The 22,533-nt window shown below is 42.5% G+C and overlaps 2 pseudogenes across 1 annotated transcript; both read right to left on the minus strand.

The window, feature by feature from the left end:
* On the minus strand, positions 8,747-9,447 carry LOC100393616 (selenoprotein K pseudogene; annotated as a pseudogene).
* Positions 18,744-19,668, minus strand: LOC100385787 (methionine adenosyltransferase 2 subunit beta pseudogene; annotated as a pseudogene). The gene has a single exon (XR_013529632.1). The product of XR_013529632.1 is annotated as a methionine adenosyltransferase 2 subunit beta pseudogene (transcript).
* Between the last annotated feature and the right edge of the window lie 2,865 nt (positions 19,669-22,533).

Consider the following 22,533-nt stretch of genomic DNA (forward strand, 5'->3'; position numbering starts at 1 on the left):
GGTATTTTCCCATGGAAAAATGAGGGGAGGGAGGAGATGCTTAACATGTGTTATGAAACAACAGGGGAAGGAAAGGAAGAACCCATCACAGCAGAATCAACCAGCAGATAAACATACCCCAGTAAGGGAGTCACCCAGGCCCAAGGGAGCTGCAAGTTGGGGATGAAGGCAAGGGAAGGATCCAAACAGGTACACACTTCCCCACCCTCCTTCCTTCTGTACTCAACATTTGCACAAAGCTTTGGTTCCTGTCAATAAACATGACATACATTTGTACCATCTTTGGCCTAACAAGCCTCAGCTTCTGTGATATGTTTCTCATATCAACAGAACAGTTCCAATGCAAATGCCCCTTTCCTTTCTCAGTCTCCCACTCACTCCCAGTTTTTTTTGTGGGGAAGGCTCCCTACTGCTTCTTTCCATTGTAGGAATAGAGTGGAGTGGAATGCCAGATTGTTAACCCAGTGGCCTGTGAGCAAGCAGAAGGGAACCAACAGTCATTAGGATCTGGTCACGTCCTGCCTTTAAGGCTGCGAATGCCACCTGTTGGGACTTGTGCTTGGGAGATAATGTGTCAGGAGGAGTCTGTAGATGTGGACGCAGACTCAGATTTCAGAGGAGCTAGAAAGTCATGCCTGTTAGAACAAAGCACCTCAAATGCGAAGATTGAGGCAAGAACAAAACAAGTGGCATAGTTGGGGGGTCAGGTTACGGAGCATAGAGAAATTGAGGTTCACTCCAAATGACTGACTTGTGTGGAGAGGGCAGACTTAAGGTCATTCTGGTCTAGACAAGAGACTCATTTCATATGATCACTGGACTGGTAGATAAAGATTTCCAGCAGACTTGTGATCACCTCAGAGGTCATCAAGATATAGCTGTCTTCTATTATTTCTAGTTAGGAGAAAGAAGAAGGACCCCCCACACAGCCCTTTTTTTTAGACGGAGTTTCACTTTGTTGCCCAGGCTGGAAGTGCAGTGGTGTGATCTCGGCTCACTGCAAACTTTGCCTCCCAGGTTCAAGTGATTCTCCTGCCTCAGCCTCCCAAGTAGCTGGGATTAGGCACGTGTCACCACACCCAACTAATTTTTGTATTTTTAGTGGAGACCAGATTTTGCTATGTTGGCCAGGCTGGTCTTGAACTTCTGAGCTCAAGTGATCCGCCCACCTTGACCTCCCAAAGTGCTAGGATTACAGGTGTGAGCCACTGTGCCCAGACATCTAGCTAGGAGAAGGACCTTGGTATCTGATATACTATGATACACCAGACTTGACCCACCATGTTTCAAGTTTTATCAACTTGGGCAAAAGTGTAAAAAACAAGTTTAAAAGCTAGATCAGTTGCCCAAAATACCTAAGAGCAAAGCAAACATGGATGAGCATGTCATTAACTTTTAAAACTTCAGTGTGCAACGTAGAATGAAAATGAGACAAATATCTAGTTCAAATAAGAAAAAGTTTGAGATTTTAGCTGACCCCAGGGTATCAGTTTCCTAGAGCTTCTGTAATAAACTATCACAAATTGGGTGGCTTAAAACAATGGAAATGGCCGGGCCGGTGGCTCACGCCTATAATCCCAACACTTTGGGAGGCCGAGGTGTGCGGGTCACCTGAGGTCGGGAGTTCGAGACCAGCCTGGCCAACACGGTGAAATCCGTCTCTACTAAAAAAATACCAAAATTGTCTGGGTGTGGTGGTGCATGCCTGCAATCCCAGCCACTTGGGATGCTGAGGCAGGAGAATCGTTTGAACTTAGCAGACAGAGATTGCAGTGAGCCGAGATTGTGAGATTGTGCCACTGCACTCCAGGCTGGATGACAGAGTGAGATTCTGTCTTAAAAAAAAGAAAAAAGAAACGTGCTCTGTCACAATTCTGGAGGCTACAGGTCCAGCATCAAGGTACCTGCAGGCACATTTCTTCTGTAGACTCTGGAGAAGAATCTTCCTTGCCTCTTTTAGGTTTTGGTGGTTGCTGGCAATCTTTGGCATTCCTTTGTTAGTGGCAGTTGAATTCCAGTCTCTGCCTCTGTCTTCACGTGGCTGTCTTTCCTTATGTCTCTCAGTCTTATTATAAGGCCTGGTCATTGGATGAGGACTCCCTCTAATCTAGTATGACTCATTTTAACTTGATCACAACTGCAAAGACCCTATTTCCAAACAGTCACATTCACAGGTACTGGGGGGTAAGGACTTGAACACAACTTTGGGAGACACAGTTCAACTCATAACACCCAGTATGCTCAACAACGTAGTGCAGCTTCCCCTAAAGGACCAGCAATAGTGGTGAGGCTGCATCGCAGCAGATGATCTTGGAGGAGGAGGATCCTCCCAAGCTGCCTGGGCCTGCTCCAGGGCTGTCAGCGGACTTGGCTCCTCCAGCTTCCCTTGGCTCCATGACCTCATACTCCCATCTTCCCTTTCATCTTTCTCGCTGTTCCCCCTTGGTTTCATTGCTGAGACCTCTTGCTCAACTCAGCCATTAAATGATTGTGTTCCTCAGTCCACTGAGGAACTTCCTCTTCTCATTCTACATTTTTTTTTTTTTTAGTTGATATCCTCTCCCATGGCTTTAGGTATTTATATACTGATGACTCCAGAATCCTGTGGAGACATCTCCTGAAATCCATTTAGACATCTCTACTTAGGTATCTTAGAATAGCTCAGATGACTACATTCCAAATTGGGTTTTGTTTCTTTTCTGAGATGGAGCCTCGCTCTGTCGCCCAGGCTGGAGTGCAATGGTACAATCTCAGCTCACTGCAAACTCTGTCTTCTGGGTTCAAGCGAGTCTCCTGCCTAAGCCTCCCTAGTAACTGGGATTACAGGCAACTGTCACCATGCCTGGCTAACTTTTGTATTTTTAGTAGAGACAGGCTTTCATCATGTTGGCTAGGCTTGTCTCAAACCCCTGACCTCAAGCGATCTACCTGCCTTGGCCTCCCAAAGTGCTGGGACTATAGGTGTGAGCCATCAGGCCCAGCCTAAATTGGGATTTTTATTATTGTCCTTTTAAATTTAGTTTAATGTTTTTGTTTTGTTTTTCTGAGATGTAGTCTTGCACTGTTGCCCAGGTACTGGGCACACTCCAAGTGCAGTGGTGCAATCTCAGATCGCTGCCACCTTTGCCTCCCTGTTAAAGCAATTCTCCTACCTCAGCCTCCCAAGTAGCTGGGGTTACAGGCACCTGCCACCATGTCCAGCTAATTTTTGTATTTTTAGTAGAGACAGGGTTTCACCATTTTGGCCAGGCTGGTCTCAAACTCTGACCTCGTGTCCACCTGGCCCAGCCTCCCAAAGTGCTGGGATTACAGGCGTGAGCCACCGCACCTGGCCCAATTTTTGTTTCTAAAGACTAGTCAAGTGCAGTAGTGAGAAGCAGAGCAGGAGGAGAACAAGGAGTTTGATCTGTACCTGACTGTGGACAATCAGTTGAGATAATGCACTGCCTTTGGGCCAGCCAATTCTCACCCCCTCTGCCCTCACACTTTTTTATTTTTTTAAACCTGGGTTTCCTTCAAGATTTCCAGCCTCAGTAGGTGGCACCACCATCTGTCCATTTGCCTATGAAATCCTTGATTTCTTCCTTTCCTTTACTCCTCACATCCAACTAGTCACCAAGTCTAATTGACTTTACATATGAACTGGCTCACAAATGTGTCTATGTAAATTCCAAGTTATTTCGACTACCACTACCTTGGTTTCTGGACACCGTCTGATTTTTTTTTTTTTGGGCTTGGATTACTGTGACAGGTTTTGAATTGGTTTCCCAGCTTCTGGTTTTATTCTCCTCAAATCCACTTTCCATACAGCAGGCTGAATGCAAATATGATCATATTATTTTCCTGCTTGAATCTCTCCAGTGGAATCCCACCGTCTTTAGGATCTGAGTCAACCTCCCTAACATGGCCTGCTAGACGCTGCAGGCTCAGACCACTACTTACTTCCCAAGCCTGATTTCTCTTTATTCCTTCGTCTGTCACTTCCCCTGCCCTCTGCTTTCTCCCCTACATTTTTCACATGCTGTTCCTTCAGCCCAGCACACTGTTCCTCCCTTGCTTTATATAATTAAGTGACACTCATAGTTCAGGTCTCAGCTTAAATGTCCTTTCTTCTAGGGAGGCCTTTCCTCATCCACAGTTGGCTTGCACCAAGTTGCACAACTCCAAGGGGTGAAATTGCATTGTGTTATGTGTGAACGGTGCCCCTGAAATGGTGCAATGCAGTAAGCCAGGACACTGTGTTCCTCACCGTCATCATCTAACTGTCTTTCCCCCGGACTGCAAGCTCCAAGTTGGATTCTCTGATGTAAGTCTTGCATAAAGTCAGAACTCAATCTATATTTGTTGAATTAATAAATGAGATCTTAACAGAGAAATGGCTAATTGGAATGGGTACAAGAAATATGAAACAAATTTCTGGAACCCTCCTGTCTTACAGAATAGTTTAAGTAATTGAAGACACTGAGTTTGGACAAATGAAGATTTAGAAGGGATGTAACAGCTGCTTTCATACGGAGTCTCACTCGGCCATCCAGGCTGGAAGGCAGTGGCACACTCTTGGCTCACTGCAACCTCCACCTCTCAGGTTCGTCATTCTCCTGCTGCAGCCTCCTGAGTAGCTGGGATTACAGGCGTGCGGCACCAAGTCTGGCCAACGTTTTTGTATTTTTAGTAGAAATGGGGTTTCACCCTGTTGGCCAGGGGGTTCTCAAACTCCTGACCTCAGATGATCTGTCCACCTTAGCCTCCCCAAAGTGATGGAATTACAGGCATGAGCCATTGGGCCTGGCCCATTTATTCTTTTTTTTTTTAATCCCAGAAAGATAAATCAAAGAGCTGAAGACAGGTTATAGGAAAGCAAATTGGGGCCTGATAATACAATTGAAATAAGTCCCCAATCCTGAGGGTTGTCCAGAAATAAAACAGATGGCACCCAAAGTAAGGAGTTCTGCTTCACTGCAAAGATTGAAGTCTGTAGGATTGAAGCCCATCTGTAGGACCACTGAGGGCAGCAGCTGGACGAGAGAGTTTTTGAGACTCTAACTCAAAATGTCTGTGATTGTATGGCTGTGGGGAAAGTTTACTTTTTACTTGAACTCAAGCATGTATGTAATGGCTCTGTGCGCTTGGTGCCCCTGGAAACACATAAAGGTCTGCACTCATTCCTGCACTCGAAGGTGCACTGTCAGGTTAGAGGGACGGTGTCAAGATCATAATCTGAAGGCAGAAACTTGCAGAATATCAGAGTGTCTCAATGTTCAGTATGGAGGGTGGTCTGGGATAATGCTGAAAGGTGTCACAGAAGAGGAGGGGCTTGAAAAAGGTCCCAGCAGACAGGGAAGAGCTGGAGAGGAGGGGCCACTTCAGGAGGAAGGGGCTGATGGTGGAGCCTGTGAGAGAAGCGGACGTGGTCAGTGCACAGCCCACACTCCTCACACCTTTCATTTACAGACTTGGAGTCTTCTGTGGGCTTCGTAGTGCTCTGGTTTCCTTAGCTGAAACCAATGAGGAAGGTGGGATGGGGCTGGCCTGAGAATTGGCTAAAATGCAGGAGTCATGTCCTGTGGTGAAAGGGAATGAACTCCTTGTTCTATCTTGAACTCCTTTAAATATTTGGGGTTCACTGGGTGAGTCAGAGATGACTTAGCTGTTCAGAAGGAGGAAGGGAATAGGGGAAGCCCCTGGATCAAAGGTGCCCAACTGTTCATAGCCTCAGATTTCACGTCTGTTTTGCACATATTTTGGCTACAAGTAACTGAAAACCCAATTACCAATGACTTAAAAGAAAAATTATCTTATATATTGAAAATGCTGAGGTAGTTCTGATCTTAATTCGTTAATTCATGGGTTTAGCAAAGACATCAATGTCCTACTTCTTTCTGTTATTTTGTTTGTGTTTTCTACATGTTGGTTTATCATCTTTGGCTGAGTCTCTTTATGGTTCTCAGAAGACTTTGGCAATTCCAGGCTTCAAATGTGACATTTAGAGGCAGAAAAAAGGCCTAGTTTCCTTGCTTTTAAGAGTAAGAAAATATGCCCAGGCATGGTGGCTCATACCTGTAATTCCAGCACTTTGGAGGCTAAGGGGAGTGGATCACCTAAGGTCAGGAGTTTGAGACTAGTCTGGCTAATATGGTGAAACCCTGTCTATACTAAAAATACAAAAATTAGCCAGGCGTGGTGGTGCCTGCCTGTAATGCCAGCTACCTGGGAGGCTGAGGCAGGAGAATCACTTGAACCCAGGAGGCGGAAGTTGTAGTGAGCCAAGATTGCACCATTGCACTAAGAAGAAAAAAAGTAAGAAAATATTTCCTGATACTCCTTTGGTTCTGGAGAGATTCAGACCTCTCTCCCTGTTTTATTACCCAGGTTATATCACAAACCCATTCCTAAATCAGTCACTGGACAGGCGAATTACCATGGAGGGAGCCCATTTCCCCTGAGGCACATAGATGCATGATACTTGAACAAAATCAGGGTTTGTCATCATGAGTGAGAAGGAGGCCATGTTTTCTCCTTAGGAGGCTAAGCTCTTCGGGTATAATGGAGACCAGGGGAGAGATGACCTGGCCAGTACTATTTGCCTTACCTTAGCTGGGGGCCCTGGTCAAGATATGCTAGATGTGCTGGGGTAGCTGCAGTTGGCTTCATGGTGGGGACTGAGATTCTCACTGGAGGAGCAGGTTGTGGGTTCAGCCAGATGCCCTTTAAGGCAACTTAACAATTCCTGCCATGAGCCTGGTATTGTGCTAGGCCTACAGCACAGTATTTCTTCCAATCTTCAACTCATATCTGCGAGCGAAGAATTATTATTCTTGTCTTCAGGTAAAGGATTGAAATTACATAATATACCTGAGGTCAAAAGTGAGACTGGGAACATGAAATCTGGTTAGACTGTGTATAACATAAGTGTTAGGCCAGGCGCAGTGGCTCACGCCTATAATCCTAGTACTTTGGGAGGCCGGGGGGGGGGAACACGAGGTCAAGAGATTGAGACCATCCTGGTCAACATGGTGAAACCCCGTCTCTACTAAAAATACAAAAAATTAGCTGGGCATCGTGGTGTATGGCTGTAATCCCAGCTACTCAGGAGGCTGAGGCAGGAGAATATCCTGAACCCAGGAGGCGGAGGTTGCGGTGAGCCAAGATCACGCCATTGCACTGCAGCCTGGGTAACGAGCGAAACTCCACCTCAAAAAAAAAAAAAAACATAAGTGTTTGTCCAGTGTATGTCTCTCTATGTCTTTCTCCCAACTTAAAAGCTTCCATGAGTCTGGAACAAGCCTGGGAGTGTGACTTGAACCTGTACTTATCAAACTGTCTTTGGCTAAGAGCCAGAAATTAAAAAATTGTAATCCATTATGGATCAATGGTTTTTTTTTTTTTTTTTTGTAAAATACAAAAAAAAATAAAAGAAGTACCAGGGAAATTATAATAAAGATATACAAAACACAAGCCCCGTTTTAAATTATTCAGTATAATACACACACACACACACACACACACACACACACGTGAGCATGCGAGTGTGCACAAATAATCTGTCAAATTGCTATAATGTTTCCCAAACTCTTAATTTCTGTACTTACCTTGTCACAAACTGGCAACAAACAGATCATGGAGCAGCACTGGTCTTCAGCCCACACGAGTAGCACTGATTCAGACAGCTTTCTGCCTCTATCCTCTTCCCTGGACTGCAACTAAGGATGTTCAATGACTGGATGCCTCTGCTGAGGTGGCGGTGGGACAATTACTGGTTGTAATGTTAAGGCAAACATCGGAGGAAGAGATTAGATTTTGCACTGTTGTCGACAAGCCCATACAATCCTTTCCATACATGTCCTCAGGGTGAACAATGACAAGTCCTCAAGTAGGAGGACTGGACTACACCATTTGTGAAACATCCTAGATTCACTCGGTAGCTGGGGTGACCATCTGTGTTTGCTAATTGGATTTATCCAAAGGAAAAATAAATTGTTTATATCTTTGTCATAAGAGGTAGTTTTGGAGAGAGGGACCTGCCCAAGTTATGCTCCTACTCTCTGAAAGACGCGGGGAGTAGGGACACTATCTTCCTTCATGATTGCATTTCAAAGAGATGGCTCCCAGGTACTTGAGAAAGACATTTCTGAAGGGAAGAGAGATGGCAAGAGGCCTATTTGCCTTTTTTAAAGATTTACATAATTTCAAACAGGTAGAGAAATAACTTAAAACTTACACATTTTCTAAAGTAAATGCTCACAGGGAAAAGTAAGCCTCTTTTTTTGAACTTTTAAGTTCAGAGGTACAAGTCCAGGTGTGTTACATAGGTAAACCTGTGTCATGGGGGTCTGCTGCACAGATTAGTTCATCACCCAGATGTTAAGCCTAGGGCCCATTACTTATTGTTCCTGATCCTCTCCCTCCTCTCAGCCTCCACCCTCCAGGATGTCTATTTTCATCAAGAGATTTATATTAGACCCGAGGAAACAATTTCTTTTTAGTTTTCCTTTCTTCCTTCCTTTTTTTCTTCCTTCTCCCTCCCTCCCGCCCTCCCTCCTTCCCTCCCTCCCTCTCCCTTCCTTCCTTCTTTTCCTTTTCCTTCTTTTTTTTTTAAGATTCATGAGATAAATATATTAAAGATACAAATTAATTCAAGAGCACGGATACAATATGCATATTACCGAAATAAATACAATGTGATTTATAAATGAGGACAAGTTAGCAATGAACAGTATTTCACAAGTTGAAAAGGTGACTCTAACAGTGCTAAATACGCAGCCCTTTATTTTCTTCAGATTCAGTTTTTTGTGAATTTAATATAAAGATGAGGAGTCCATTTTGCAACCTAAAAAATTTACTTATTAAAACTGTATCAATACTTTAATAAACTATACAAAAAGTAGTGAGACAAACATGTGCATTTATGGAGCTGCATGCCAGTTAGGCCAGTTCCCTGCAGAGGGAATTCCCAGCATGATCTCATTCATCTGTGAGGACGCAGAGCAGCCCTTATTTAGACACACACATTTATCTACGGCTCAGCATGGTCAGCTTTCCTCTTCTTGATGATTTCCTTCTGCTATGAATGTGCATGTCCAGTTGTCTGCTTCTTAGAGCAGACATCTACCTTCCTTATCCACCAGCATTGGAGGAGGACTGGGGCCTCGCAGATGATTGATTCTACCCATTCTTCGGGGCAGTTTCCTGGTGGCTCTCTTCCAACAGCATATGGGGAATCAGATGAGTTTCCATAGCTTCTTTTTTTTCCACATCCTGCTGAAGCAGAGTTTTGAAAAATGAAACCGCAAACTCAGCTATTCCCCAAAAGAAGTTTGTTATCAAAGATAATCTCCATGGAGACTGACTCCGGTGTCCAACACTAGTCAGTTGGAGATAGAAACCATCTTGCCCCACTTCCCTGCTTCGGAGCGGCGCCTGGCCCCTCTCGACTTCCGTATCTCCTTCCCTTTTTCTTTCCTTTTTTTCAAGGTCTCCGCTCTGTCACCCCGGCTGGAGTGCAGTGACATGATCGCGACTCACTGCAATCGCAAACTCCTGGGCTCAAGACATCCTCCCACCTCTCAAGTAGTTGGGATTACAGGCATGCACCACCAGGCCTAGCTAATTTTTTGTATTTTTTTTTTTTTTGTAGAGATGGGGTTTTGCTACGTTGCTGGAGCTGGTCTCAAACTCCTGAACTCAAGCGATCCACCTGCCTTGGCCTCCCAAAGTGCTGGGACTACAGGAGTGAACCACCATGCCCGGCCCCCTAGGAAACAGTTTCTTGGTGGTGATTTTTTTTTTATCTTTTTGCCGTGTAGGAAAGAGATTGAGCTCCATGGTAATATGTGAGACAGAAGAGACTCAAGGAACTAAGAACCCGTGCCCTGAAGGAAAGGTCTGTTTTGGAGAATTGCTGGAGGTTCCCCATTGGATGTGTCATTAAATGATGATTCATCCTGGCCAAAAATAAAAGCGTCTTGAGTGACTCTAAGGTTGTGTGTGGTTTATGCTTGGACATGTGTTACTTGTATGACATAAAAGTGACTTCAATCTGGTAAGATCTATTTATAAACATAGAGGTCTTTTCATGCATTAGGAAATTCCAACTGTGCTAGAGAGTCTTCCCAAGAAATCTAGATCTATTCTCCTCTAAGATTTAGGAAATCTAAGCTGGGCATGGTGGCTCACTTCTGTAGTGCAAGCACTTTGGGAGGCTGAGGCAGGTGGATCACTTGACGCCAGGAGTTTGAGACCAGCCTGGCCAAATGGTGAAACCCCGTCTCTACTAAAAATAGAAAAATTAGTCAGGCATGGTAGCATGCACCTGTAATCCCAACTACTTGGGAGGCTGAGGCATGAGAACTGCTTGAACCTGGGAGGCAGAGGTTTGAATGAGCTGCTACACTCCAGCCTGGGTGACAGAGTAAGACTGTCAAAAAAAAAAAAAAAGTTTCAGGAAATCTAGAATGATCATTTGTCTAGTATATGAAACTCTGAGAATAGTACACCTATAGAAGCTAGAATCTATCAGAAACTCCAGGATGCTCAAAATATCTTCTCCCTCTCTTCTTCATTCACAGATGATTTGAACACATATTTTTCCTTCTACTGCCTTCTACTGATCTCCCTTCTACTGCCATGAGTCTGGTGGGCTTCAGTACCATTATGGATGACTTACCCAAATATGACTTTTCAATTCTGCGACTTGTATATTTCCAATGACCTTTTCTTTGCCTTTACTCAGTCATTTACTCTAATGGTTAGAGCCTGGATTTTGTTATTCCTCAAAATGACACACTTCCAAAAATCCCTTCATTTGGGCATTCCATTCTCTTCCCACAGCCTCCTCTCCTTAGTGATTCAGATCCTTCCATTACAACTGTTCCTTGACCTCATGGTCAAGGTGCTTCTTTTTCTTTTTTTAGCTCTCTCCTGCCTTTATTTCCCACAGTATTCAACTTCGACTGCTTGGTTCATCTTTTCCATCAGTCTCTTAGCGATACAGACATACCTCAGAGATAGGGTGGATTTGATTCCAGACCACTGCAAAAAGTGAACATCACAATAAAGCTAGTCCCACACATTTTTTGGTTTCCCAGTGCATGTAAAAGTTACATTTATACTAGATTGTAGTCTATTAACTGTGCAGTAGCCGTATGTCTAAAAAGAGTACATCAATGTACATATCTTATTTAAAAATACTTTATTGCTAAAACATGCTAGTGATCATAAGAGACTTCAGTGAGTTGTAATCTTTTTGCTGGTGGAGGGTCTTACTTTGATGTTGATGGCTGTTGATTAAGGTGATGGTTGCCGAAGGCTGAGGTGGCTACAGCAATTTCTTTTTTTTTTTTTTTTTTGAGACGGAGTTTCGCTCGTTACCCAGGCTGGAGTGCAATGGCGCAATCTCGGCTCACCGCAACCTCCGCCTCCTGGGTTCAGGCAATTCTCCTGCCTCAGCCTCCTGAGTAGCTGGGATTACAGGCACGCGCCACCATGCCCAGCTAATTTTTGTATTTTTAGTAGAGACGGGGTTTCACCATGTTGACCAGGATGGTCTCGATCTCTTGACCTCGTGATCCACCCGCCTCGGCCTCCCAAAGTGCTGGGATTACAGGCTTGAGCCACCACGCCCAGCCAGCAATTTCTTAAAATAAGACAGCAGGGAAGTTTGCTGCATTTATTGACTCTTTCTTTCATAACAGATTTCTCTGTAGCACGTAATGCTGTTTGATATCATTTTACCTACAGTGGAACTTCTTTCAAAAGTGGAGTCGGTTCTCTCAGGCCTGGCTGCTGCCTTACCATTATGTTCATGGAGTATTCTAAGTGTTTTGTTGTCATTTGAGCAATACTCACAGCATCTTCCCCAGGAGTAGATTCCCTCTCAGAAACCACTCTCCTTGCTCATCCATAAGAAGCAACTCTTCATCTGTTTAAGTTTGATCATGAGATTGCAGCAACTCAGTCACATTTTTCAGTCTCCATTTCTAGTTTTCTTGCTGTTTCCACCACATCTGCTGTGATTGCCTCCTCTGAAGTCTTGAACTCCTCAAAGTCATTCATAAGGGTTGAAATTAACTTCTTCCAAACTTCTGCTGAAGTTGATATTTTGACCTCCTCCCACGAATCACGAGTGTTCTTAATGGCATCTAGAAGGATGAATCTTTTCCAGAATGGCTTCAATTTACCTTGCCCAGACCCATCAAAGCAATCATTATGGCAGCTATAGCTTCACACAATGCATTTCTTAAATAATAAGACTTGAAAGCCAAAATTACTCCCCGATCCAGGGGCTGCAGAGTAGATGTTGTGTTAGCAGGTAGGAAAACAACATTCACCTCTTTGTAATTCTCCATCAGAGCTCTTGGGTGACCAGGAGCATTGTCAATGAGCAGTAATCTTTTGAAAAACATTTTTTTCTGAGCAGTAGATCTCAATAGTGGGCTTAAAATATTAAGTAGCCCATGCTGTAAAAAGATGTGTTGTCATCCTGGCTTTATTGTTCCCATTGATAGAGCACAGGCAGAGTAGATTTAGTATACTTCCTTTTTATTTTACACATTTATTTTTTTGAGACTAGAGTCTCATTCTGTTGCCCAGGGTAGAGTGCAGTGGTGTGATCTCAGCTCACTGCAACCTCCTCCTCCCGGGTTCAAGTGATTCTCCTGCCTCAGCCTCCCAAGTAGCTCGAAGTACAGGTGTGCTCCACCATTGCCAGCTAATTTTTGCATTTTTAGTAGAGACAGGGTTTCACCATGTTGGTCAGGCTGGTCTCGAACTCCTGACCTTGTGATCCACCCACCTCAGCCTCCCAGAATGCTGGGATTACAGGCGTGAGCCACTGTGCCCAGTGATTTAGCATAATTCTTAAGGGTCCTAGGGTTTTTAGAATGGTAAATGCACTTTGGCTTCAACTTAAGGTCACCAGCTGCATTAGCCCCTAACAAGAGAGTAAACCTGTCCTTTGAAGCTTCGAAGACAGGCATTAACTTCTTTCTAGCTATGAAAGCCCCAGATGACATTTTCTTCCAATATAAGAATGTTTTATCTACATTGAAAATCTATTCTTTTAATGTAACCACTTTTATCCATGATCTTAGCTAGATCTTCCGGTTAATTTGCTGCAGACTCTACATTAGCACTTGCTATTTCAAGTTGTACTTTTACATTAAGAAGATGGCTCTTGGCCGGGCGCGGTGGCTCATGCCTGTAATCCGGGCACTTTGGGAGGCTGAGGCGAGTGGATCCCGAGGTCAAGAGATCGAGACCATCCTGGTCAACATGGTGAAACCCCGTCTCTACTAAAAATACAAAAAATTAGCTGGCATGGTGGCACGTGCCTGTAATCCCAGCTACTCAGGAGGCTGAGGCAGGAGAATTGCCTGAACCCAGGTGGCGGAGGTTGCGGTGAGCTGAGATCTCGTCATTGCACTCCAGCCTGGGTAACAACAGCGAAACTCCATCTAAAAAAAAAAGAAGATGGCTCTTTTTTCTTTTCTTAAACCTCATGAACCAACTACTCACAGCTTCCAGCTTTTCTTCTGCAGCTTCTTCTAATCCAGAGCAAGGACCTTGAATTGAAGAGAGCGAGGGCCTTACTCTATAGATTATGCTTTGACTTAAGGGAGTGTTGTGTTGGTTTGATCTATCCACACCACTCAGACTTTATCTGTATCAGTAATAAGGCTGTTTCACTGACTCATCCTCTGTGTATTCAGTGGAACAGCGCTTTTAATTTCCTTCAAAAACTTTTCCTTCACATTTACAGCTTGGCTGTTTGGTACAAAACCCTAGCTTTTGGCCTGTCTCAGCTTTCAACATGCCTTCCTTCACTAAGGTTAATCATCTCTGGCTTTTAATTTAACAAGATGTGTGAGTCTTCCTTCTCCTGGAACACGTAGGGACCATTGTAGGGTTATTAACTGGCCTAATTTTAATATTGTTACATCTCAGGTAACAGAGAGGTCCTAGGAGGAGAGAGATGGAGGAGCAGGCAGTTGGTGGAGCAGTCAGAGCACACACAACAGAAATGAAATGTGAAATTATTTGTCTAAACCCCATGGAGGGAAATAAACAATTCCTCTTTCCCCTAAAATAATGCTACAAAAGCTATTAGTCTAGACAAGACAGAAGATGTATAAGTGAAACATTAGAAGAACCTTAAATGAAGAGTGAATTGTAGTTGTTGGTGAAAAATAAGATTAATTTTATATTTGCTACCATAATGTTTTTGTGTATAACTTATAGCAATAATGTTATCAAAAGCTTACAAAACCAAAAAATAGATTCACTTTTTAAAAGATTAATTTTTTTAATTTTAGAGAATATTGACTGTTTCAATTGAGTGAAACTGCATGTGACATGTGAACAAAAGTGACAGTTTAATACAATATAAGAAAATCAGAGCAAGCAAAAGAACTCTGCATGACTTTGAAGGCAAAAATTCATGCACAAATAATCCTCAAACTAACTTCCATATAACTTGTTTTCTGTTTATTATAGAGGGCATAATCTCAACTATAGAGAGATTTTTTTTTTTTTTTGGAAAAAGAGAAGAAGGGGAAAAAAAGAAAAAGAGGGAAAAAGGAATATTACTTCATTCCTAAAATGGGTTTCAATAATGGCCGAACAATATTTTGAGTGTTTAAAGTGGTTAATGCATATTTTATGTGTTTAAAATGGAGACCTCTATTGTGTTTATTTGTTCTGGCTCTGAGTTCAAGTCCTGGATATCATTATCAATTTGTTGTCTTGTTGAATCTAGATCTCATTATGTGTCTTATGTATCTGGGTGTTAAGATCTCTTATTGTTGCATTAATCCTTTTACCCTTGCATCCTTGTAGCTTTGAAATCGATTTTATTAAGTGTGAGAATTGCAACTCCTGCTTTTTATTTATTTATTTTTGCTCTCCATTTGGTTGGTGAGTTTTTTTCCATCCCCTTGTTTTGAGTCTTTGTATATCTTTAGATATATCGTTAGATTTTGTGGATAATGTATATTTTGTGTGTTTAAAATGGAGAGCTCTATTGAGTTTATTTGTTCTGGATCTTAGTTCCAGTCCTGGATATCGTTATCAATTTTCTGTCTCGTTGAATCTAAATCTCATTATGGGTCTTATGTATCTGGGTGTTAAGATCTCTTATTATTACATTAATCCTTTTATCCTTGTTTCCTTGTAGCTTTGAAATCTATTTTGTCAAATGTGAAAATTGCAACTCCTGCTTTTTATTTATTTATTTTTGCTCTCCGTTTGGTTTGTACATTTTTTTTCCCAACCCGTTGAGTCTATGTATATCTTTGGATATACCGTTAGATTTTGTCTGTATCTTTTGATTGGGAGATTTGGTCGATTTAAATTTAGGGTTGCTGCCGTTTGATATTAACTGGCTATTTTGTCCTTTTGTTGATAAAAATTCTTCTTTATGTTAATGCTCTTTACTTATTGATGTATTTTTAGAGAGGGTCATACTGGTTGTTCCTTTCTGTGTATAGTGCTTCTTTTAGAAGTTCTTGTAAAGCAGGCCTGGTGGTAATAAAATCTCGGAGTACTTGCTTGTTCCTAAAAAATTTTATTTTTCCTTCAAATGTAAAGCTTAAATTGGCAGCATATGAAATTCTGGGCTGAAAGTTCTGTTGATTAAGTATATTGAATATTGGCCCCCACTCTCTTCTAGCTTGTAGGGTTTCCGTTGAGAGATCTGCTGTAAGCCTAATAGGCTTACCTTTATGGGTAACTTGATCTTTCTCTCTGGCTGCCCTTAATATTTTCTCCTTCGTTTCGATCTTGGTGAATCTAACGATTATGTGCCTTGGGGTTGGTCTTCTTGAGGAATATCTTTGTGGTGTTCTCTGTATTGCCTGGGGTTGAATAGTGTCCTGCTTTGCTAAATTAGGAAAATTTTCCTGGATAATGTCCTGGAGAGTATTTTCCAGCTTGAATTCATTCTCTCCGTCACATTCAGGTACACCAATCAAGCGTATATTAGGTCTTTTCACATAGTCCCATATTGCTTGGAGACTTTGCTCATTCCTTTTTATCCTTTTTTCTCTATTCTTGTCTTGTCGTTTTGTTTCATTAAGTTGATCTTCGACCTCTGATACCCTTTCTTCTGCTTGATCCATTCGGCTGTTTAAGCTTGTACATATTTCACTAAGTTCTCGTGTTGTATTTTTCAACTCCATAAGTTCATTTGTATTCCTCTCTATATTGTCTATTCTTTTCAACATTTCATCGAACCTTTTTTCCAAGTTCTTAGTTTCTTTACATTGGGTTAGAACAAGTTCCTTTAACTCCCAGAAGTTTCTTATCATCCACCTTTTAAAGCCTACTTCAGATAATGGAACACAGTCCTTTTCCATCAGGGCTTGTTCCGTTACTGATGAGTCCTTTTCCATCAGGGCTTGTTCCGTTGCTGATGGGTTCTGATTTTGAGTATACTCGGCCTTCTTAGGCTGTTTTTTTCCCTTCATTGTAGATGAACCGCCTTTCTAATTAGTTTTCTGAGTCAACGTCCGACTTATTGATTCCCAGTGTTGGGATCCGAGCAACCCACTGTGGCAGCCTAAATAGCAGTGGTAAGACTGATGGTGCTCCTCTGCCTGGGAATCTCTGGTCTGGCTTCCCTCTTGAGTCCGCAACAAGAGGCTCTGACTTCCCGGAGCTCCAAACTCCGGTCAGTAGGGGAAGCAGTCCCGTTGGCTCTGCATGAAGAGCTGCTGCGCCTAGACGCCGGCAAAACCGCTGCGGCGGCCACAAGAGTCGCGCTGGCGACCCGTGGGGCTCCTCCACTGGGAATCGGCTGATCGGTGAGTGACGAAAATTCGTCCAAAAGTGTGGCGTCGTCTCGTTCTCTGGGCTTTCACTGGGAGCTACAATCCTGAGCTGTTAGTGGTCGGCCATCTTGGATCCTATAGAGAGATTTGAACAAATTGGTAACTTTAAAATAATTTAAGATGTATTGTGTGGTTCTAGATATTGCTTTAAGAGATAAAAGTTACAATATAAGTGATAGTAATTTACAGGACGAAATTAAAACATTTTATATTTTCGGCAAGAAAAAAGAAGACACGACACTGATCAATTAAGTTCTGTGTCTTACATGGGCACAGTTTGTGCTGCCCCCAAACAACTACAATATTAGCATCAAAGATCACTGATCATAGGACACCCCAACAGATTTAATAATCATGAACACTTTGAAATATTCTGAGAATTACCAAAATGTGACACAGAGACACAAAGTGAGCACATGCTGTTGGAAAAATCGTGTCGACAGACTTGCTCGTCATGGAATGCCACAAACCTTCAATTTATAAAAAAACCTCTGCGTTATCTACCAAGCCCAATAAAGTGAAGGACAATAAAATGAGGTGTGCCTGTACTTTCAATTTCTCCTCCTCGTCCTTTTGTCATACTCACAGGGCAAAACAATTCTGCCTTCTATGTGTTGCTCCCAGGCTGCCAAAAGAAACCTGAAAAAAATGATACAGTCTGGTAGACCATTTCAATTCATCACCACCTACCTGAACTGGGCTCAACACTGCCTGGAAATCTACCACATTTCTCTAGAGTTGTTTATCCTTCCTATCTCTACAAACATCATTTCAAATCTTTGTTTCTTACTTCAAACCACTCTGCATTCTCTCCTCCTTATTCATTCTTTTAAGGGTAAATATAAGCCATCTGATGAAATCAACCTCAACTTCCTGCCAACGATTCTTCAAAGCAACCTGCTTCTGTACCCACTGTCTCTACTTTCTTCCTGTTATTATTCAGTGGAGGTGCCCTCTTGATTTCAAAGGTAGTTCTTTCCTCTGCCTGCATCCCACCCTGTCCTGCTTTCTGAGTAACCTGATTTCATCAGTTCTCCTATCTCACTCTTCTGTCTTCAACTTCTTCTTCTTTTCCAACCCAATATCTTTTTTTTTTTTTACATGCCAGCAGTACATATTTTTTATTCATGAATGGTCAAAAGACTTACAAGGCCCATTATATTATGAGTATAACCACACATATGAAACATCACTTAGCAACATGTAATGAAAAGGACAGGTATATATTTATATTAAAAAAATACACGTTTGCATTCAATGTTTGCCTACAAAAAAAATACATGTACACACACTCTTTCAAGTGCTCCCCATAAACTGCTATAAAAGCAGGAGGCATCAAGCTGCAGAAGTTCCAATATACATAACATGTTGAAATATCTCAAGCATAAAAACTGTACGTAACTTGCAAAAATAAAGTTCCTTTCTTCAAACATTTTGATCTGAGCTCAAGCAAAGCAAATAATGAACACCAATGATTTTTATACTATTTCACACAATTTGAAATAATCAACATGAAAAGGTCAACAGCTTCAAAAATCCTGAAAATATGGAGGTTATGAGAATGAACAATGCATTTCATATGAAAAGTATACAGCAGATCTGCTTTATCCTGGCTCTCAGATATTTAAGGATCATAGTTTACTATACTCAAACTCCAAGTTTAGCCAGAACAATCAAAATGATAAAAAGAAAAATTACTGCAAACAGGGCATCATTGCCCTTTAGTTTCCTTAGGCAATTTCACTAGTGCAAGAGCATCATTTACCTGAAAGATCCTAAGAGTCACAATTAAAGTACTCATACTAAACTATTTCCTTTGTTATTTAAAAAGTGCCACACACTATGCTTTTCATTAAAAAAAAAAAAAACAACACAAATAAACTAATGAAAGACTGTTTGTCTCCATCTCTTATCGATGAGGAAGGGCCAAAGTGATTCTTTGATTCCAATTCAAAATGGTGCCCGCTGGCCAATGCCCAAGGTCTCTAATTTGGAGCAGTCAGGCTGAGCATTTCTTGGACACTGTGCTCCTAGGACAGGGCTGTCAGTGATCAGCATTCTCTTCTCTGCTAGCTGCCGGCACACAGTGGCCACATCTTTGACGTGTGTGGGGAACCTCTGCTGCCAGTGATCCACGTTTGCTGACTTGTTGCTGAACTGCACTTTGTCAAACGTAACAGTCACAGCACTTTCTTCGAGCTTTTCAACCTCCCCATATAGAATAGGAATCCTCAAAACAGCAGCTCCTAGATTGTTCTCCAGGACAGCCTTTTCTCCATCTAATTTTGTTTTGCCATACAAATTTAGTGGAGCTGGTATGTCTTCCTCTCTGTAAGGTGGATTTGTTCCATCAAATACGTAATCTGAGCTAATGTAGATGAGAAATGCTCCAACAGCAGCTGCTTCCTTTGCTACATTCCCAGAAGCATCCACATTAAGTTGAGAGGCAGCATCTGGCTGATTTTCTACAACATCCGGTCTTCTCTCTGCTGCACAGTGTACTATAACATGGGGCTGAAAATCATGAATGATGTGATGAACTGCATTAGAATCCAATAGATTAACCTGTTCAAATTTTGGTCTTGCTCTTCTAAAACCACAGCCAACAGCATGCCAATTATTCTGCTGAAATTCTCTGTGTACAGCTCTGCCAAGAAGCCCAGTGGCACCAGTAACCAGAACCCTCCTATTGGGGATGTTAACTTCCTCCTCCACCAGCCAGCAGCTCCCGGGAACAAAGTGTATAGAGGTCTCTTTCTCCCGCCCCACCATGCCCGCCATCTTCACACCGCAGCCTCAGCGGCCGCCACCTCCTCCAGCCCAGGATCGACACGGGCCGCAACTCCCAGCCCAATATCTTGAAAGAGTTGTCCACGCTTGTTATCCTATTATTATTATTACTTGAGATACACTCTTGCTCTATCATCTAGGCTGGGGTGTATTGGCACGACCTTGGCTAATTGCAACCTCCACCTCCCTGGTTCAAGCAATTCTCCTTCTTTAGCCTCCCGAGTAGCTGGGATTACAGGCATGCACCACCATGCCCAGCTAATTTTTGTATTTTTGGTAGAGATGGGGTTTCACCAGGTTGGCCAGACGGATCTTGAACTCCTGACCTCAGGTGATCTGCTCGCTTTGGCCTCCCAAAGTGCTGGGATTGCAGCCATGAGCCACCATGCCCGGCCCCCATTTCTTCACCTCCCATTTCATGTGCAACCATCCATCTTCCATCTCTACTGCTCCCTGCTCTTCTTGATAAAGTCAGCAGCACTTCCATTTGCTCCATGCAGTAGGGGCTCTTTTGTCTTGATTTTACTTGACCTTTTGATGGCATTTGATCCAGCTGACCATTCTCTTTCTCAGAATGGTTTCTTTCCTTGTCCTCAGGGATGCCACTCTCTTCTGGTGTTTCCTTATATTGCTCAGGCCACTCTTCAGTGTGTTCCTTTGACAGTCCCTCCTGCTCTGACTTATGAATATCTGGGTTCTTCAGAGCTTGGTTCTGGGCTCTCTTCTCTTCCATGCTGCACTCTTTTCCCTGGGTAATCTTATCCACTCCCATGATTTTACTCATGATCTTTGTATCAATGACCCCAACATAGTGATCTCCACACTAGATCTCTATGTCCATCTGACCATGTGTGTATTTTTACTTAAAGTCTCAGAGGCACCTCCAACTCAGCAGGGCCAGTGTAGACCAGATCACCTTCTCCTTCAAACCTGCTACTTCTCCACTAAGGCCAGAGATGAGGGTTCATCTTGGCCCTCACCACTCTCACCATTCTGACCTAAATAATTGCAGACTGTTTGAAACCTTGTGCTTCTCTCAATTCCTGTTTATTACCACTTTAGTCCAGACCACAGTTTCTTCCTGTCTGGACTGGAAGCAAATGGCCCCTAAATGGTCTCATACAGAAGGTAGATGTCTCCTTTCTGCTTAATAGATTTCAGTGGCTTCCCTTTACTCTTAAAGTCTAATTTTCTTTTACCGTGGCCTACCATCCTTGAATGATCAGACCCCTGCCCACTTCCAAGCTCATCTTAAATCTCTTCCCATGAGATATAATATCCCTTACTTGCTGTGATTCATCTTTTAGTTTCTCAAACAGTTTAATTCTTTTTGCCTCAGGGCCTCAGAACATGAGATGGGATGGAGAAGTCAGAGGCCTGTGAACAGAGCCTGGGGTCCAGCTGGGTTATGAATTGATACAAAACTATCTTTGCTCCAGAGATGAACCCCTCCTCCCCCATTCTTTGCTCTTCTAAGGGGTCTTTAAATCTGCAGAATGCTCTGCTTCTTACCACTCCTCATTGGGCCAACTCCTGCTCAGCCTTCATGTCTAGTTCAACGTCACCACCTCATGAAAGCCTCCCCTAGCCCCGAGTCTAGGTTAGTTGCTTTCTTAAATCTTTCACTTCTGATGAATAGAAATCATCAGGATTATAATAAAATTATATGGTTAACTTTATAATGTCTGTTTCTTTAACTAGCTATTAAATCCATGTAGCTGAAGGCAATATGCAGGTGGGAGGCTAAGGCAGGAGGATCACTTGCACCCAGGAGTTTGAATCTGGCCTGGGCAACGTAGTGAGATCCCCATCTTTATTTAAAAAATTAAATGAAATCCGTAAAGGCAAAGATCACGTCTGTCTTATTCACTACTTTTCTTCAACACCTAACATAAACTAGAGCATAATAGGTTCTGAGTGAAAAAGTGTGTATCTTCTAAAACCTCTGGCCTGGGGCAAAGATTATGGAGAAGCAATCTGCCTCTGCTTCGATTTGGGTGTCATGATCATCAGACATGAACGTGGAGGTTATTACGTAGAGAGATTCAATTATTTACTTAACACTGCATACTGACCAAAGTTACTAATTCAGCCTTGGGGATGGATGTATAATAGGGTCAGTTTTGGAAATGACTTCTCACTTCTCTAAGTAATGCATGCAGACTTCTTTAAATAGGCATAAGATTCCGGATTGTATACTGGACACAATGGCTTCATGACCTTGGAAAATACTTTTTCTTGAATAATAGTAAGGGGAGAAGCAGAACAGTTGGCTGAATTCTCATATTTCATATTGCTAGCAGATCAGCAGCAATGACGGAGAATGAGCATATTTAAGCAAAGTCCAGTGCCGTAATCAAATGAGGCTTTCTACGTCGTTAATCTAATCCATACTTAATAGCATGTGCAGCTATTATTGCTCTAAAGGGCAGTTAGGCATCTATGTTAAGCTGTTTACTGGTTTTATAGAACTCCAGGGGCTGTAATTAATAATATGTACTTTTTTACTTTACCAAGCCAAGCATTTCTGAGATCACTTTCGGAAAATTGAAAGTAGGCACTCAAAAAACGTTGCTTCCTTTCTTTCCCTTCCAAGCGCAGGGATGAACTATTGACTCTTTCTGACCGGAAATGGTGGTAGGGAGGCAGAAGGCATTGTAAGGAAAAGTCCAGGTCTACATTGGGTACAAGTGCAAGGTGTGTCCAGCTATTTTCCATGGTGTTGGCACCTATTGTTCCATCTGGTGGGTGGGAGCATTTTCCCAAATGTCTAAGATAGAGCTGCTTTTATTAAATATTTATTCTGTGCCAGGAGAGTTTTATGTATTCATGCCTCTATTTTTTATCACAATGATACCTTGAAAGAGTAATTATTCTCTCTGTGTTACAGAGGAGAATACCAAGATAGGTAATGTCTCAA

This window comes from Callithrix jacchus, chromosome 19 (assembly GCF_049354715.1).
Source record: "Callithrix jacchus isolate 240 chromosome 19, calJac240_pri, whole genome shotgun sequence".
Classification (NCBI taxonomy): Eukaryota; Metazoa; Chordata; class Mammalia; order Primates; family Cebidae; genus Callithrix; species Callithrix jacchus.